This window comes from Eschrichtius robustus, chromosome X (genome assembly GCF_028021215.1).
Source record: "Eschrichtius robustus isolate mEscRob2 chromosome X, mEscRob2.pri, whole genome shotgun sequence".
NCBI classification, from domain to species: Eukaryota; Metazoa; Chordata; class Mammalia; order Artiodactyla; family Eschrichtiidae; genus Eschrichtius; species Eschrichtius robustus.
Window position 1 is genome coordinate 57,715,124 of NC_090845.1, and position 18,637 is coordinate 57,733,760.

Below are 18,637 nucleotides of genomic sequence, written 5' to 3' on the forward strand. Positions count from 1 at the left end.
TGGGCCATTCTTTCCCATGCATTCATTCAGAAGAAAGTGGGCTACAAAATCCATTTTTGCACAAGCTGAAGATGCTCCCTCCTATGTTGTTTTGATTACTGGCCCATAGTGTCACCCTCAGTAGGTACGCTCCCCTCTCTACCCCATCTTCTCATTAAGAACAAAAACCATCAGTGGTCTCAGAGCCCTCATGACAAGGGAATTAAGTGTCATGGGCACAGGACCAGCATACTGGTCTGGACAACTCCCCTGTATCCTTCTCTTGCCCACAAAAACAGAAAAACATCGTCAGGAGCCAAAGAGCAGTCCTGCCCTTGAGATAAGCTCCTGATATAGGCATCTGAAATCTCCATAGCAGCTGTTTCTGGCCTTTGGGTGTCTGAGACACCCTATTCTGTTTAGTATCCAGAGCCCCTCCCATGTAATAAACATCATATAGCATGAATTTTAACATGTTCCTCTAACTTTGGCTTTGAGACCTGTGTCTAGGCAAGTCAGGCATATTGCCAAATCCCCATATCAGGTCCCAGGGGATGAACAAAGGACTTTTTCCCCTTCTTTTGTCAAACTGTTTATCCAAAGCATACAAGTTAAACTGTCTTTCATTATAAGTTTAACAAATTGCCTTTTCAAAAGAGAAGAAAGCCACATAGACTCTGATCTGTTCTGAAGAAGTCAGGGCATATGGGTAAAATTGTCTAATAATGGTTAAATTATTACCCAGGGACAAACTCAGACCTTATGTAAAGTTCTTCCCTGTGGTCAGCAGTGTCCTGTGGTAGATGTACTGCCTTTTTATTTTAAGAGAAGGTGAGAGAGAATAATTAGGTTTTGAGAAAATCAGAGCTACTCTGAAGCATCCTATAACTGCAGCTAACACTTTTCTAAAATGTCACAGAAGATATGTCTGAATCTTCCAAACTGCTGTATAAGTCAGCAATATAGACAGACCTATAAGATTTTGACATATGTATATACTCATAAAAACACTATCCAGATAAAGATACAAAACCTTTCCATTACCTCAGTAGACCCTTTCATGCCCCTTCCCAGTCAATGCCATCCCCTTCTCCCAGGCAATTTCTATTCTGGCTTCTATCACAATTATTAGTTTAACCTGTCCTTGAGCTTCATATAAATTGGATTCATATAAGAGCACTCTTGGGATTTCCCTCGTGGTCCACTGGCTAAGACTGTGTGCTCCCAATGCAGGAGGCCCGGTTTTGATCCCTGGTCAGGGAACTAGATCCCACACGCTGCAACTAAATATCCCACATGCCACAACTAAAAGATCCCGCATGTGGCAAAAGAAGATCCCACGTGCCACAACTAAGACCCTGTGCAGCCAAATAAATAACTAAATAAATATTTCAAAAAAAGAGCACTTTTTTTGTCTCTGGCTTTCTTTGCTCAATGTAATGTCTGTGAGATTTATCCATTACACTGTATGTAGCAATATTCATTCCTTACCATTGCTGTGTAGTACCCCATTGTATGGATATGACACAATTTATTTATGCATTTTTTTTGGTTGATGGACATTGAGCTGTTTCTGATTTGTGGCCATTTATAATAAAGTTGCTATACTATGGTCAATTGATTTTCAAAAAGAGTGCCAAGACAATTCAATGGGAAAGGAACAGGCTTTTCAAAAAAAGGCATTGTGACAACTGGGTATCCACATAAAAAAGAATCAAATTGGACCCTTACCTCACACCATGTATAAAATTAACTCAAAATGGAACAAAGCTCTAAATGAAAGATATAAACCTATAAAACTCTTAAAAGAGCTTTATAAGAAAACATAAAAATGTTTATAATTAAATATTTCTTTCTTATAAGAAAATATAGGTATAAATATTTGTGATCTTTGATTAGGTTATGGTTTCTTAGATACAACACCAAAAGGAAAGCAACAAGACAGAAAAAATGATAAATTTTACTTAATCAAAATTTAAAACTTTTGTGCTTCAAGGACAATATCAAGAAAATAAAAAGACAACCCACATAATGGGAGAAAAAAACCCTATAAATTATAGAGAACTGATAAGATATATATATATATATAATAATAGAGAAATCTTATAACTCAACAATAAAAATGCAAATAACCTAATTAAATATGGGCAAAATAATTGAATATACATTGCTCCAAGAAGATATAAAAATGGCCAATAAGGATATTAAAAGATGCTCAACGTCATTAGCAATTAGGGTAATGCAAATCAAAATCACCATGAAATCCCACTTCATACCCACTAAGGTGGCTATAATAAAAAAGGGGATGATTAAGGATCAAGGCAAGGATGTGGATAAATTGCAACCCTCATATATTGCTGGTGAGAATGTAAAGTGGTGCAGTCCTTTTGGAAAATGGTTTTGCAGTTCCTCAAAATATTAAACATAAAGTTACCACATGATCCAGCAATTCCAATATTTGGTATATAGCCAAAAGTACTGAAAATATATATCCACACAAAAATTTGTACATGAATGTTCCTAGCAGCATTATACATAATAGCCAAAAATGTAGAAACAACTCAAATGTAAATCAACTACGTGGATAAACAAAATGTGTTCTATCAATGCAATTAAATATTATTCAGCCAGAAAAAGGAATGAAGTACTTGATGAGGACTACAACATGGATGAAACTTGAAAATATTATGCTAAGTGAAAGAAGCCACACAAAAGGAAAACTATATGATTCCATTTATATGAAATGTTCAGAATAGGCAATTCATAGAGACAGAAAGTAGGCTAGTAGTTGCCAGGGGCTGGGGAAAGGAGAGAATGGGAAATAGCTACTTAATGGATATGAGTTTCATTTCGGGGTGATGAAATGGTTTGGAACTAGATAGTAGTGATGGTTGTACAACTTGGTGAATATGTTAAAAAACAGTGAATTATTCACTTTAAAAAGTGAATTTTATGGTATGTGAATTATGTTTCAATTTTTTTAAAAACCTAGTTCTTCAGCTTTTTCTTTAATACTGTGAACTACCCTGTATCATTCTAATAGACATTGCTTAAGTTATTCCCCAAATTAAAATTTTAAAAAGCTACTATGAATATTCTTATATATGCCTCCAAATGATTTTTTTTACCCAAATTTATCTAATAAGTGCTATTTGGGTATATTGATTGGGTTTAACCAGAGGGGCTGACAAGTGGCAAGATGACTAGAATATCTCCTTATTTTGTCTGTCTCTGTCATGTGTCTGCTCACTCTGTCCATCCCCCTGTCATGATCCCCTCCCTCCCAAAAAAAAATAACCTAGGAAAATAAGAATGCAACCTGACAGGGAAAAGGAGAAGTAATGAGGCTGACATTAATAATAATTCCCACATGAGCTCATTGTGCCCTAAAAAATTGATGTTGGTTAAGTTTCTCCTGGATGTTAGGTACTCAGACTACTGCCAGTGCAGCTGCCTCTGGCCACAGCTTACGATTGCTGCTCTTCTCAACTTGCACATGCCTGTGGGATGAAACATTCTGTCTCTAGGACGGGTGGGCAGAACAAGATGACAGGTCTAAATTAAGAACTCAGGACTTCATGGAAGATATTTGCTTTTCCTGGGCAGTGCAGGAGGTGTGGGATTAAAAAGGATGAGGAAGACAGCAGTTGGTCCATGCCCTGCCCATTCCTCTCCTTGTGAGCCTACCCAGTCACCCACGTGCAGAGGACTGGCAAAAATCAAAGTAGTTGCTCAGTCTGGCCGTGAGAACAGTGCTTTCTTTGAAAATCAAGCTTCTAATCTGTGCAGTGCCCTCATCATTTCCAGGTGCTTGGCCTATAATTCAGATGTTGCTTTATCATTTGGTGCTGGCTCTCAGCCTTCTCCTTCCTGGCCTGGCCCAGGGTTACTCCTATCCCAGCTTTCTCTTGCCCATTATCTGCTTCCAAACTATCAAACACCTTATCTTCCTCCTGCCCAAGTATTTGTGAATTCTGCGTTCCTCAGAATGGTGAGTGGTCCCAGGTCCAGCTCTGCCATCAGAAGCATGATCCTCCCCACTGCCAAACTCAAGGTCCCAATCATACCATGAGGATTTGGTCAATCTCTTTGACTAGTGGTTCTCAGTATAGGCTGCACCTTGGGAGCTTCAAAAAAAACACTTATACCTGGGTCACATTCCTGAGATTCTGATGTATTTGGAATTTTAAAAATTCACCAGGTGATTCTCATGTGCAGCCAACTTTGAAAATCATTGTTTTAAGGGCTCTTTTTGGCTCTTGTATGTTTCATCTGAATATAAGGTGCAGTCAGAAAAAAGTCTTTCTGTTCCCCCATATTCAGAGGGAACTTGGTGAGGGAGTAACCTGGGGCCTACCCATTTTTTTTTCTGGAAAGAATGGGTGATAGAGTTATAAGGGCTAAGGGTGGAATGGTTCTTTTAAAACATGTTAGATCATGTCATTTCCAACCTCAAAATCCATCGATGTCTCTCCACCTCACTCAATAAACTAAAGTCCTTATAATGGTCAATGAGGTTTTAGATGATCTGCCTACCGCCCCATCACCTCTTTGACTCCATGATCTACTATTCTTCCTATTATTCCCTTAACTCCAGCCATGCCAACCTCCTTGCTCTTCCTCAAACTAACCAGGAAATGCTTCTACCTTAAGGCCTTAACACTCGCTGTTCCCTTATTCAGGCATGTTTTCCCCCAGATATCCACATGACTACCTTCCTCATCTTCTTCAGTTCTTTGATCACAAACTATCTTCTTAGTGAGGCTTCTTGACCACTATTTCAAAACTGCAAGTTCCCTCCATATTCCCTATCCCTTCTCCTGTTTCATTCTTCTCAGTAGCACTTGTGACCATCTGACACACACTACATCTTACTTATTTACTTCTTTATTGCCTGTTTCTACCCCAACTAGAATGTGAGCACCATGAGATCATAGCCCTGTTGTGGTCACTACTTCATCCCCCCTGCTTAGAACAGTGCCTGGCATACAGTAGGCACTAAATAAATATTTGTTGGATGAGTGAATGGTAAAAATTTACAAAATAATGGTAACAATCTTCTGTCTGAGCGAAAGGTTTCACAGTTTGAAAGGGTTTCATATCAGTTAGCTCAATATTTCCTTCCAGTAACCCTGAGAATAAGCCATGGATTATTATCACCAATTCATAGATTTTAAAAACTGTGGCTTAAAGAAAATAAAATGCCTCTAAATTTATTTAACTAGCATTAAATAAAGCCAGAACTCACAGGTGATTTAAGACTCATGAGTTTGGCATGCTTTCCAAGGCAGTATTGAACTCTAAAATAGGGAATGAAGGTCCTCCCAGACTGTCACTTAAATTTACTATTTCATCAGCAATCTTTTAGGTTGGGACAAAGGTATTTTCTGAATACTAATCTGTGCTTTAAAGAATGGCTAGACAGGGTTTCTGCTCAAGCCCTAGGAGACAAGGGCCAGGACAAAGATGGTAGCAATAAGAACAGGAAGGAAGTGATGGTGGGAGATACAGATCTTACAAAGTAAGTCCATAGGACCTTACAATTACATGGATGTGAGAGCCAAGAGAAAGACATAAGTCAGAGAAGATTCTGAGGGTTTCTGCCTGGGAAACCAGGAGAACCTCAGGGCACAAAAAGTGTGAAAGGGGCGTTGCTTGTTAGGAAAAAAAGAGACAATGCACTCAGTTTTTCAAATTGTTTTAAGTATGGAAAGTTTGAGGGGACAAAGGAACATGTCAGTTGTGGTGCCTAGCAGGCAATTAAAATATGTGGAACGTAGGTTGGGGCTAGAGATAAGTCAAATGCATAAAAATACCAGCTCGTGGATGCACATCAGAATCGTCTGGGGTACTTTAAAACATACCTATTCCCTAGACCAATTAAATAAAATCTTCAGAAGGTAGAGCACCATTGGCCTAGGTAAATCATGGCAGAGGCTTAGATGAGCAAAGAAAAATGCCAAGGACAAAACACTAAGGAACATCCATATGTGAAGCTGGAAGAGGAAGATTAGTCAGCAGCAACCAAGAAGGGGAATCCAGGGAAGAAAGAATAGAACTCAGATGGGACAGTACAGGACAAAGTTTTAAGAAGTAAAAGGTGAGCAACAGTGTCAGCTGTTGGTACAGGGAGGTGAAGGAGCATCAAGACTGGAAATACATTATTTTGTTGGTATGTGACAAAAGTAAATTGTCTTAATATTCAAGCATATCACAATATGTGCATGGGATAGAAATAATTCAGAGACCACAGGTGGTTGTTACAGTTTTTAACAAGCTTCTCTTTCCATTTCCAAAGTGGCTGAAGAATTTCAACTGTTAGTGATAGCAACATTTGGTCCAGTAATGTCAGGATTAGTATATCAACAGAGGAGAATGAAGGAAGCTGTGCAAAATTAAAGAAGTCACATCTATTTACCTTGTTCTTTACTCTGGTGTACAGAGCAACAGATAATGGCTCAGCAAGAATAAAGATGCTGGAGTAGAAAAATAAAGAAAATTTTATTAAAAACAATTGTTACTGTACAGATAGAATTAATATCCAGTTGGATCATTTCAATTCAGCCAAAAGCAAATGTTAACCATGTGAGTTAAAATCTTTCTCCTTCAAAACATGTGGAAGCACACACATCCACAACAAAAAAATCACAAATCTAAAAAAGGCAAACATAACTGAAAAGACTGTAAATTGAGGGAGAGAAAAAGCTAAAAAATATATAAATATTTAGTTAGTGTCTGGAACTGCTGAAAAAAAATGTTAAAGGGAGGGGGGAAAATAACTGTGTAGCCAAGAATATGGTGATATAATTAAGACCATCAATCTTTGGGCTGATTATGGGAGGAAAATATCACTTTAATGATTGCTGAAACAGTCTTCCCAAGTGGGAGCAAAGGTACGGAAACTACCGTGGATGATGTTCAAGGGAAAAATGAGATAATGTATGTGAGAGTGCTCCGGAAACTCCAAATTGTGCTACTCGTGTGAGGGGTTGCTATGACTGTTGTTTCTATTCCACCCAGAGTTTGGGAACAAAGGACATTGGAGAGAGGCTACAGGCCAGGCAAACAACCAATACCCAAAACCCCTGCTTTTGTTCCACAGTGTCCCTAGCCAAAGTGAGTCACATTCATGTACCGACCACCACAAGATACAACGAAATTAGTGGTATCATCAAAAATTAGTTACATCGCCAGCAGTACTAGGTGACTTTCCAGAGAGGATATGCTTTTGACTGAGTTCTCCCAGCTGAAAACTGGATTCATGGTATGATTTCTTTACAGGGCTAGGAACTGGATAAAACTCAGTCAAGTGCTCTCATTTCTGATTTTTATTAATGTTCTTTGGTCTTGCCCCACATTCTCTCCACCCTGTCCAGTTTACCAACTATCTAGAATAGTTGTATCTCTCTGAAGATGTCAATAAGAACAGTGCCCTTTCTCCCACAGCAATGTAAATTCTATCATGTACACTATCCCTTCCTCATAGGCCAGAAATATCCTAAAGAAACAGATATACAAACTGATGAGCATTTGCAAGCACAGCTAAGGGCTACTTATCCTTCCAATCTGAATGGGAGAATCAGTCCATAGAATGAAGCCTGTCTGTACAGGATGAGATATTGATGCCAAAACATTTCTTACCTTTTACTTTTTAGGCTGCCTAAGAAAAAGAAAGGTGGCGGGGTAGTGGGGAAAAGATGAAACTGATACAACAAGAAGCCTATGATTACATATGTAAATGCACATTCTATAAAACAATTTTCAGAATCGTAGATGGGAGCTTAAAACTCATCTTAGTCCCAGCTGCCTGTTACCCAATAAAGAAATACCATCCATATCTACTTGAACTCACCTCAAATAGAGTAACAGACACCTCAGTACTCATACGACAGCACATTTCATTATGGTTTATTTTTTTTCTCCTCTTTGGTAACTGGCTAAAACTTCAAACCATCAGATAATTGAAAACATATTCTCATGGAATCCCAAAAGGATTCTTCAAGACAACCTAACCTCATTCCCTTGATGATCCATATGGGGAGACTGAGGCCCCTCTAGAAGGAATAAAATTTCCCCCAATTCACATAGTTGGTCACCACAGAGCCAGGACTAGAATCCAAAGTCTCCAAATTTAGGGCCCAGTGCCAAAATTAGAAAACAAAACAAAACAAAACAATACTGACCTTGGAGTAACAAAAATCTGGTTTCTAGTTTTGTTCAGACACTTACTAACTAAATGATCTCTAGCAAGTTTCATTTTCTTTGAGCCTATTTGGCTACCTGTACAATTAAGACAAGAGGACCTGGACCGTCCCTAGTTGGGATGAGGAGTCAGTGGGATTATGGATTTGAAAGTACCTGGCACACAGTGGGAACTTAAGAAATAATTTACAAAGGAACTTGTCACATTCACCCATCCTGTTCCTTTTACAGTGTTTCTGATCACTTTGAAGGTACCACCATCACCCCAGCTTATATAGCTCAAAGCCTCAGAGTCTTATTTGACTTGACAGCATGCTATAAGAGAAATGATGGAAGAGCTGGGCTGTTTGACCTGGGAATGAAAGATGAATGGGGATCTGTTTCTTGGTTTTCAGATCTCTGAGGAGCTATCATGGCAGAGAATGAGCAGACTGAACAGACTTCTCTGAGTGGCCCCAGGGAGAATGACTACAACCTCTGGAAGCCACAGGGAGACTGAATTCAGTTTAACAAAAGGAAGAACTTTTTCAGAGTCAAGGCTTTCTATGAAGGGAATTGACTCTCTCAGAGATCTGTAAGTACACTCGCTTTGAAAGTATTCAGGCAGAGACTAGCAAAGATGTTATAAGGTGAAGTCAATTGGGGTGAAAGAAAATTATGATTCATGAACTTCCTACTATGAATTTTCTACCTACTATGCATCAGATATTGTGCTAGATACTTCACAGGGATTATTTCTTTTAATCCTTCCAACAAAACTATGACATGTCTACTATTCTCCCTTCAGGCTGAGTTTTGGAGACGTTCAGTATTTCTCACTGGGGTTACTACTGGTATTATAAGCGGGTGGTGCTCAACATCAGTAATCATTAGAGAAATGCAAATCAAAACTACAATGAAGTATCACCTCACACCAGTCAGAATGACCATCATCAAAAATCTACAAACAATAAATGCTGGAAAGGGTGTGGAGAAAAGGGAACCCTCTGGCACTGTTGGTGGGAATGTAAATTGACACAGCCACTACGGAGAACAGTATGGAGGTTCCTTAAAAAACTAAAAATAGAATTACCATACGACCCAGCAATCCCACTACTGGGCATATACCCTGAGAAAACCATAGGTCAAAAAGAGTCATGTACCAAAATGTTTATTGCAGGTCTATTTACAATAGCCAAGACATGGAAGCAACCTAAGTGTCCATCGACAGATGAATGGATAAAGAAGATATGGCACATATATACAATGGAATATTACTCAGCCATAAAAAAAAAAACAAAATTGAGTTATTTGTAGTGAGGTGGATGGACCTAGGGTCTGTCATACAGAGTGAAGTAAGTCAGAAAGAGAAAAACAAATACCATATTCTAACACATATATATGGAATCTAAAAAAAAGGTTATGAAGAACCTAGGGACAGGACAGGGATAAAGACGCCGACATAGAGAATGGACTTGAGGACATGGGGAGGGGGAAGGGTAAGCTGGGACGAAGTAAGTGAGTGGCATGGACATATAGACACTACCAAATGTAAAATAGATAGCTAGTGGGAAGCAGCTGCATAGCACAGGGAGATCAGCTCGGTGCTTTGTGACCACCTAGAGGGGTGGGATAGGGAGGGTGGGAGGGAGACGCAAGAAGGAGGAGATATGGGGATATACGTAAATGTATAGCTGATTCACTCTGTTGTAAAGCAGAAACTAACACACCATTGCAAAGCAATTATACTCCAATAAAGATGCTAAAAAAATAAAAAAAAATAAGTGGGTGAGAAGAACAATACTTTGCTGTCTCAAACTGCTTGGTACTAAATTCAGTAGTACTTCATTCTTTGTGCAAAAAAATCACACTCTCAACACATATTTCTAAATGCCCTATGGATATCGTATTGATCCTGTTTGGGAATGATGGATAAATAATATGCTTAGGATCACAAACAGCAGGTAAGTAGCAGACCCAGGACTTGAATAAGCTGTGTCTAACTCAGAAAGTAGATATCCTTTCTATTTGTACCATCCACAGAAATGGATGGAATTGGGATTGGAATACACAACCTTTTAAAGTCTAAACCAATTCCAAGAGATAGTGATTCTCTCATTCTTCTCTTTTCAATCTCATATAATTTATCAACTTCTAAATTCTGCAGATTCAACTTCTGTGATGTATTGTTAAATTCATTGCCTCCTTTCTATTCCCATAATCACCACCTCAGTTCAGGGTCTCATTCCCTCTCTGCATCTGGTTTATCCACATCTCATGTTTTCCTATTCCAATTCAGTTGACGCATGTTTACCAGATTATTCTTCCTGAAACACAGATTTACCTTTTTCTTTAGCTCAGAGACTTTCAATGATTTTCCACAGTGTGACAAATTGAACAGAAAATCTAGCATCCAAAAGTCTTCCACAGTTTGTCATCAGTCTACCATGGCAACTTTAACTTTCACTTTCCACGTAACTGTACTCTAAAATCCAGTTCAGCTGGTGTTCTTTTCACATGCCCTGAGCTTCCCTGCCTCCAAACAGTTGTTCCTGTTTTTCTTCTGGCTTGGACTGCCTTCTCTCCTGCCTCCACCTGTTGAAATCCTATCTGTGTTTCATGGCCAATCTTAAATAATAATAATAGTTAACATTTATTGAGTGCTTATTTTGGTCCAGCCACTGTGCTAAGTGTGTGCAAGTATTTCACATGGATTATCTAATTTAAGCCTCACAAAAACTTGATAAAGTAAGCTCTATCATTATCTCCATTCTAGACTAGATTAAAACAGAATTCAGACAGGGGAAAGTAATTATGCTTGTCCAATGTCACACAAGTTAATAAATGGTAGGGATGGGATTTGAACTCAAGTAGTCTGGCTCTGGAGCCCTGAAAGGTGATACAATGTCAAAAACCAAACAATCAAAAAACACTTTCTGATTTACTCTGGCTCAACTAGATGTGATCCTTACCTGACAATACCAAAGCATACTTTAACTGGACCTTTAAAGCTATCTTGTGTTATATTTATTTGTTCTTATACCCATGATGAGGTCCCAGTGGGCATAGACTATGTCTTAGGCATTTGTCTGTCTCACACAGTGGTGGCACAGAGTAGGTGCTCAGTGAGTCTGTTATGTTGAATTGAAGGTATGTTGGGGTGAAAGAGGGGACAGGAGAGTTATGTAGGGGAAGATGCCCATACTCTCCTGCCTTAGCCACCCTGCAATGGCGTGATACTGGTCAGCATTGCCAACACCTGTCCAAACAAGACCTTGCAGTCTCTGCTTCCCCAGCCTAGTTTCTGGCGGGTCTCTACTTGCCCCCCAGTTCTCACAGCTGCCTCGGCCTTTTGGCCAATGTTTGATGTAAAGCAGGATCAAAATATCACTGCCCTGGGCTCAGTTTCCAGGAGTGAGGGATCAAGTGAAACCCAGCCGGGTGGGTGAGACTGAAAGCCCCCAAATAGAGCTTGCAAACTCTTTACACAAGCCTCGACTTGCCCAGGGGCCAAGTGGGTAGGCCAGCAGCTCAACGTCCCTCGGGATGCTTCACAAATCTGATCCAACTCCTCCCTCTCTCCCCTAAGCTCCTAGCCTCCTTCTCTTTTCTCTTCCTTATCTCCTAACTGGAGATACTCAGGGTGGTTGGGCAGGTCCAGGCATGTTCCCAGAGGCCATAAGGGTCCAGTACAAGCCTACCCCAGGGGAACTGGCTCACCAAAGCCATCAGGGTATTAGCTCAGGTCCATGGCACCTTACACAGCACTCTCTGGATACAGATGGATGGGCAGACAGACAGCCACAGGACACCTTCCCAGCCATTCTGACTTTGTAGCACCTTAGCAGGGTCATCCTAACCTGATCCTGAACTCTCATCTCTATGCCTCACAGGTCCAAGCCACCTTGCCATGCCAGAGGGTGTTCCCACACTTACCCTGTAAATGAATGGATGGATGGATCTTGCTCCAGTAACGGAATTCCTGGACAAACGTACCTCAGCACAGGCCAGACATCCCACCAAGCCCCCACCTCTACACTCACAGTAGATGAAATTCGTTACAATCAAAGCTCTGCTCTGACTCATTTCACGTCCACGTGTAGCAACAACAGCAAGAACCTATTCTCTTTTCTTTTCATGCTATGCCTACTTCTCCGCCCCCGTGAAGCAGCTATTGGACCACTTGAGTGTCTAGGCGTGGCTACACAAAAAAGTTTCACCCCTGACAGTGAGAGTGGGGGAGGAGTTGGGGAAGAGCGGGTGAATAGTGACCAAGCCACGCCTTTGGCAGGAACTGAAAAGCTTCAGGGACTGAAGCAGGGAGAGAGGGAATGGAAGCAGGAGAGATTGTGGAGCTGAAGTTAAGATCTGTGGTGTCAAGGGAGGATTTGTGTCTTCATGGCAGAGTGTCACATCCTCATATAAGCCTCACTCATCCAAGTCCTGCCCTGTCCACTGCACTCTATTTATTTCCTTACTGGCACTGAATTGTAATCTGTAATAATTTAATTGATTAATTTCCTTGATTGTTTAATGTCTGTCCTTTCCCTTCCACTAATTGGTAAGCATCATGAGCTAATACTTAATAACTAACACTTATGCAACACTTGCTATCTGCCAGGCACTCTTCTCAATATTTTACATATATTAGCTCATTTAATCCTTATAACTAGGATTAAATTGTAATTAATAATTACAATTATATTATTGTATAAGTAATAATTAAGTATAAGTACTTAAATAATAAGTATAAGTAACAATTACTTATAATTGTGAATAAAACCCTAGTTTTATTCACAATTTAGAGATAAGAAAACTAAGGCATAGACTGATTGCCCAATTGTCAAACAGCTAGTAAGTGACAGGTCTGGGAAGAAGTCTGGTACACAGCAGAGGAATAAATAAATTAACTAGAGAACCAGGTGTAAAGGACAAAATGGGAGAGGTCAGAAAGACTTTGAATATGTTGAACTTAGCCAAAGAGCCCTACAGATGAAGAAATGTGAGCTGGCAGCAAGAGGACCCTTTAGCCTGGGGGTACTCTCCCACCTGACACAACCCTGCTGCCTTTTATTTTTTATTTATTTATTTATTTTGCCTTTTAGTTTTTAAACACAAGTCCTTTCCAGCTAAGTTGGGAACATTCTTCAAGGTCAGGATTAGGGGCCTTTCAGCAACCCTAGCCTCAAGAGCTCAAGAGCTCCCCCTCCCCTGCTCCCTATGAACCATGTCTCTCTTTTTTTTTAACTTTATTTTTTATTTTCAAAAAATGTTTATTGGAGTATAGTGGATTTACAATGTTGTATTAGTTACTGCTATACAGCAAAGTGAATCAGTTATACATATACATATATCCACTCTTTTTTAGATTATTTTCCCATATAAGCCATTAGAAAGTGTTGAGTACAGTTCCCTGTGCTATACAGTAGGTCCTTATTAGTTATCTGTTTTATATATAGTAGTGTATATATGTCAATCCGTATCTCCCAGTTTATCCCTCCCCCCTTTCCCCCAGGTAACCATAAATTTGTTTTCTACATCTGTAACTCTGTTTCCGTTTTGTAGATAAGTTCATTTGTATGCTTTTTTTTTAGGTTCCACATATAAGTGATATCATATGATATTTCTCTTTCTCTTTTCGACTTACTTCACTCAGTAGAACCATGCCTCATTTTAAAAGTCCTCTCTCACTGGTATCTTTATTATTTACCTTCCACCTTATGTCCAAACCTTCTACCCCACAAACATATTCGAATTCTTCCCACTGCAAAATAAAATCTCCCCCACTGTCTCCTCCTAAAATAACAGCCTCATCTCTCTTCCTTCTTCAGCCAAATTTCTGGCCAGAGTAGTCTCCACTCACTGTTTCCATGTCTTTACTTTCCATTAGCTTCCCAATTTATTGCAACCTGGCTTCCAGCCCAATGTTCTTTCCCTGAGATCACAAGTGACCTTTTTTACTGCCACATTTTAGGGAACATTTTCACTCATTTTCTTATTTATCTGCAGTTTTTATCCAGTGCTAGCCACTCTTTTCTTTGGGAAACATTCTTTCTTGTGTTGGAAAACACTACTCGGCTCCTGGTTTCCCTCTATTTCTCTAACCCCGCTTTCTCAGATTGTGTCACTGGATATTCTCCAGTATCTCATTCCATAATGTTGGTGATGCTGGGGCCTTCACAACACTTTATACATACAATCTCATTTATACCACAGAACAACTCTTAGAAGTATTATTTTCCTTATTTTATACATGTGGCAACTCTGGATCAGACAAGTTAACTGAATTGCCCAAAGGCACACAGCAAGTACAAGCTTAATCCAGAACTATAACTAGTACCTGATTCTAGGCATGCTACATCATGCTGTCTTGCTCCAGTGAGTAAGGACATGGCATAGCAATAGAGTGGCTTTGGAGTCTAAATTGGCATCCCAGATCTGTCACTTAAAATTTGCATGCTGGGGGCTTCCCTGGTGGCGCAGTGGCTGGGAGTCTGCCTGCCGAAGCAGGGGACATGGGTTCGAGCTCTGGTCTGGGAGGATCCCACATGCCGCGGAGCAACTGGGCCCGTGAGCCACAACTGCTGAGCCTGCGCGTCTGGAGCCTGTGCTCCGCAACAAGAGAGGCCACGATAGTAAGAGGTCCGCGCATCGCGATGAGGAGTGGCCCCCGCTTGCCGCAAGTAGAGAAAGCCCTCGCACAGAAACGAAGACCCAACACAGCCAAAAATAAAATAAAATCAATTAATTAATTAAAAAAAATTTGCATGCTGTGTGATCTTAGACAAGTACTTTAACCTCTCAGAGATTCAGTTTCCCTATCTATAAAATGTGGAAAGAAACAAGCTTGCTGGGAAGATTTGAGAGGAATATTTATAGACTTCTGAACCCAGTTCCAGACACAATAACTGAGATCTATTAGAATGACAGTGGTAATGAGGACTATAATTATCAACCTTTTCCCCCTACCTAATTTTCTTACCTTTTATTGTTAGTCTAACCTTATTAGTCTACATTCTTGTCACTAGTTCCTAATTTTATTTGTTTTTGCCTGACTCAGTCCTCCTCTGAGAGAATGCAATTTCGACTGAGGCAATTAGCCAAACTCCTGTGTTTTCTCTACACACTACCTTCTCAGGCCTAGGATTGGAAATTCAGCACACACCGACCAGAAGGCTGTGCAACTCTGACTCTTCTACACATGTATTTGCTAATAATATTACTTTAAAACAATAGGTAGCATAGTCCTCTAGAGTTCTTTACACAGGTATCTCATTCAATCCTTATAACCACGGGAAGGTGCCATTACTATTACCATGCCAATTTACTAATTGGAAAGGGCAAAAATACCATCTCTTGGATGTGTACTATATGCAGGCACTGAGATAGGCAATTTATATGTTATCTCACTAACCCTGCAAGAGCACTTCCATGATCTGGTGATTATTACGCCCATTTTAAAAATAAAAAAAAAATAAGTTGGATATATAAAACATTATGTGACATCCAAATGAGCACAGAATTGCTAAGCAGAGGTGTTGAGATTTGAACTCGAATTTTCTAACGCCAACCCTGAAGCTCTTTTTAGTATACCATGCTATTTCTCACCTACAGACAGCCTTGTGGGGACAGGAAACTATCACTGGGGTTGCAAAAAAAGATTTAGATACTTCATTCTAAAACTCTACTTACGGGATGAGGGCCATAGGGCTTTGAAGCAGCATTTCTGCAAAATATTAGGATTGTTTAGGTCAGTTCAATTTCAAAAGGAATTCACAGCATGATATGCCTGGCACAAAAAATAAATAAACAATAAATAAATTAATAAATACATAATAGGAGAAAGAATGGCAACACTAAGGGATACACAATCATATAAAAGATTCATAATCATATAAGAGATATATCTAGTGTCCAGAGGGCAGGTTCTAAAATTCTTATTCTCCTTAGCATTGGTGAGACATCCAGACACTCATTGCACTGCCATCACCCACCACTATGTTTGGTCTGAGAAGACTCAAGAGGACTTGGTCACTTTCTGCCAACATCTGAAGGGCTGTCACAGGGTAGAAGGAACTGATGAGATTTGTATCTTAAGGGGGCAAAATGAGGCCATATGTGTAGAATGTACAGGCAGACAGATTTATACTCAGTATAAGGAATTGTTTTCTAATAATCACAGTGAAGGGTCAGGTCAGTCTCCAGGGCTCCAGATAACAGTCTTTCCCATTTATCTTCACTTATATAATGTTGCCAGCCTGGAGTTGGCAGCTAAGGTCATTTTCCTCAGTGTGTGCCTCCAGCCTGTATGGATTCAGAGTGATTCCTCTAGGGGAGAGTTTAGACCTAAGATTCTTTCCAGCCATCTCTCAAGACCTCTCCCTAGCAGGGCTTTGTGGGCTTTGGCTGTGCTTCCACTCAGAGTGAGGTGCAAGTTGGCCTCTTATGGGAAAGGTCAGAAAGCTCAAGGCAAACCAGGCAGGCTAGAGGAGGTAATGAATGTAGGCTTAGGTGTAGAATCTACAGGCAGAGTTACTACTGAGGTTCAGGGAGCAGGTCTCTCCAGATATATCCCTAGAAACCAGTCAGCACCTAGGAGTGAGGTGAAGGCAATTTTAGGGCCTGGACTTAGAGATAGGGGTAGGACAAAGAGAAGAAGTTGCCAGAAAAAATAACTGCCCAGTCTTCTTGGATTTCCAACTATCCTTGAGTACTCCATATTTCTCCCAAGTTACTATCAGGCCCTGTTCTAAGTGCTTCATGTGTCTTAACTAATTTAATTTTCATAACAGCTTTATGAGATAGGTACTATGATTATCATCCTTAACTTTCAGATGAGAAATCAAGATAGAGTGGCCAAGGAGTTTGTTCATGGTAATACAGCCAGAAAACTCAATGGATTCAAGAACTCTCACTCAGGTCTCTGGCAGCAGAATCATCATTACCTGGAAACTTATTTTTTCAATGCAAATTCTCTAGTCCCAACCCATATCTAATGAATCAGAAATTTCCAGTGTTAGGCCCAGAAATCTGTGTTTTAACAAGCTCTCTAGGGTGATTCTAACTCAAGTTTGAATACCACTGTTCTAAAGCACTAAGTGAAGTAATTTCTCTCCTTCCCAATTAGAGGGTCCTCCCATCTTCCCTGCACAGCTATTCTAAACTTCTACATTTTCCCTAAAGTCCCTACATTGGCACCTAGTTATCAGTCCAGAAAAATGAACCCCTAACCTTATCATCAAGAAAACAGATGCTATTAGGTATGAAGTCCTTCCACCACTTTCCCTTATGCCAGTAAATTTCTCTCTCCATCCATCCTGGTCTTTCCTCTTGGTGGAGAGGAGGAGAGCATGAGCCTCTTCCCCCTCCCCTGTCCCCTATGGACCATGCTTTATTTTTAACCCCTCTCTCACAGGTACCTTTATTATTCACCTTTCCTCTGTATCCAGCCACTCTACCCACAAACATATTTGAATTCCTCCCACTGGTGGAAGAGAGACCCTTCCCTCTTGACTCCTTCATGAATTACTATGCCTCTCTTTATTTCAAAAGACTTCAAGATTCTCCAGCCATAACCCCATGCATACCTGTATCCAACCACTTCCTTCTAACAACCTCATCTACCTCATCCCAGCCTTCCACCTATGGAAAACTAGCCTCATTAAGCTCAGTGGTCCCCCCCACCTGATCCACCTAGAAACCAATCTTCAACACCAAAACACCATTTGTTGTCAGGTCACCCCTGCTGGGGAGCCTCTACACTTAAGAATTGAGAAGAAGCATCCACCCACTTCCTCTATCACTACTATTCCCAAGAACCCGCACGAGAGCTTCCCACTGTGTATGGCATAAACTTTGAAGTCTTTTAATGCATTATTCTGATAATAACAGTAATAGCTATAATTTTGAGCATTGAGTGCCTAGAACTATGTTAAGTACTTTGTCTGAATTATCTAAGCCTCAAAGGAATCTTGAGGTACACCTATCTCCAGGCTCTGAGAGGTTAAATGACTTACCTAAGGATATGCAGTTAGGCAATAGCAACATCAAGATATAAACATAGCCTCTGTTCTGACAACAAACTCCTTAATAACATTAACTACCATTAAATCACTGTATAATATATACTATTTATTATGCCAGGTACATTTTGAAAATAGTAGTAAGACTAGTAGTAGTCCATTTATCAAGGACCTAATATGTGCCCTGTGCTACGTTAAACCCTTTCATTTCATACATTATTTCATTTAATACAATGGTACCATGAGACAGAGCTGATATTCTTACCTCTTGGATGATGCAACTAAGACTTAAAAAGTGATAGGTCTAAGGTCATTAAGATAGAAGGAATAAAAAACTGGGTTTGGAACAAGGTGTTTTTGACTGAAAATTCTTTGCTCTTTCAACTAAAGCATCTTGGCTCTTATCAATCAATAATGAAATGGGATTAGAATACAGTAGAAAGGGCATGAGCTTT

The 18,637-nt window shown here is 39.9% G+C and overlaps 1 protein-coding gene across 1 annotated transcript in view; it reads right to left on the bottom strand.

Moving 5' to 3' along the window:
• EDA2R (ectodysplasin A2 receptor) overlaps window positions 1-12,187 on the bottom strand; it is a 65,344-nt gene extending 53,157 nt beyond the window's left edge. Inside the window, exon 1 of the mRNA XM_068533557.1 lies at window positions 12,097-12,187. The gene's annotated coding sequence lies outside the window, so the exon portion shown is untranslated. The remainder of the gene's footprint in view (window positions 1-12,096) is intronic.
• Between the last annotated feature and the right edge of the window lie 6,450 nt (window positions 12,188-18,637).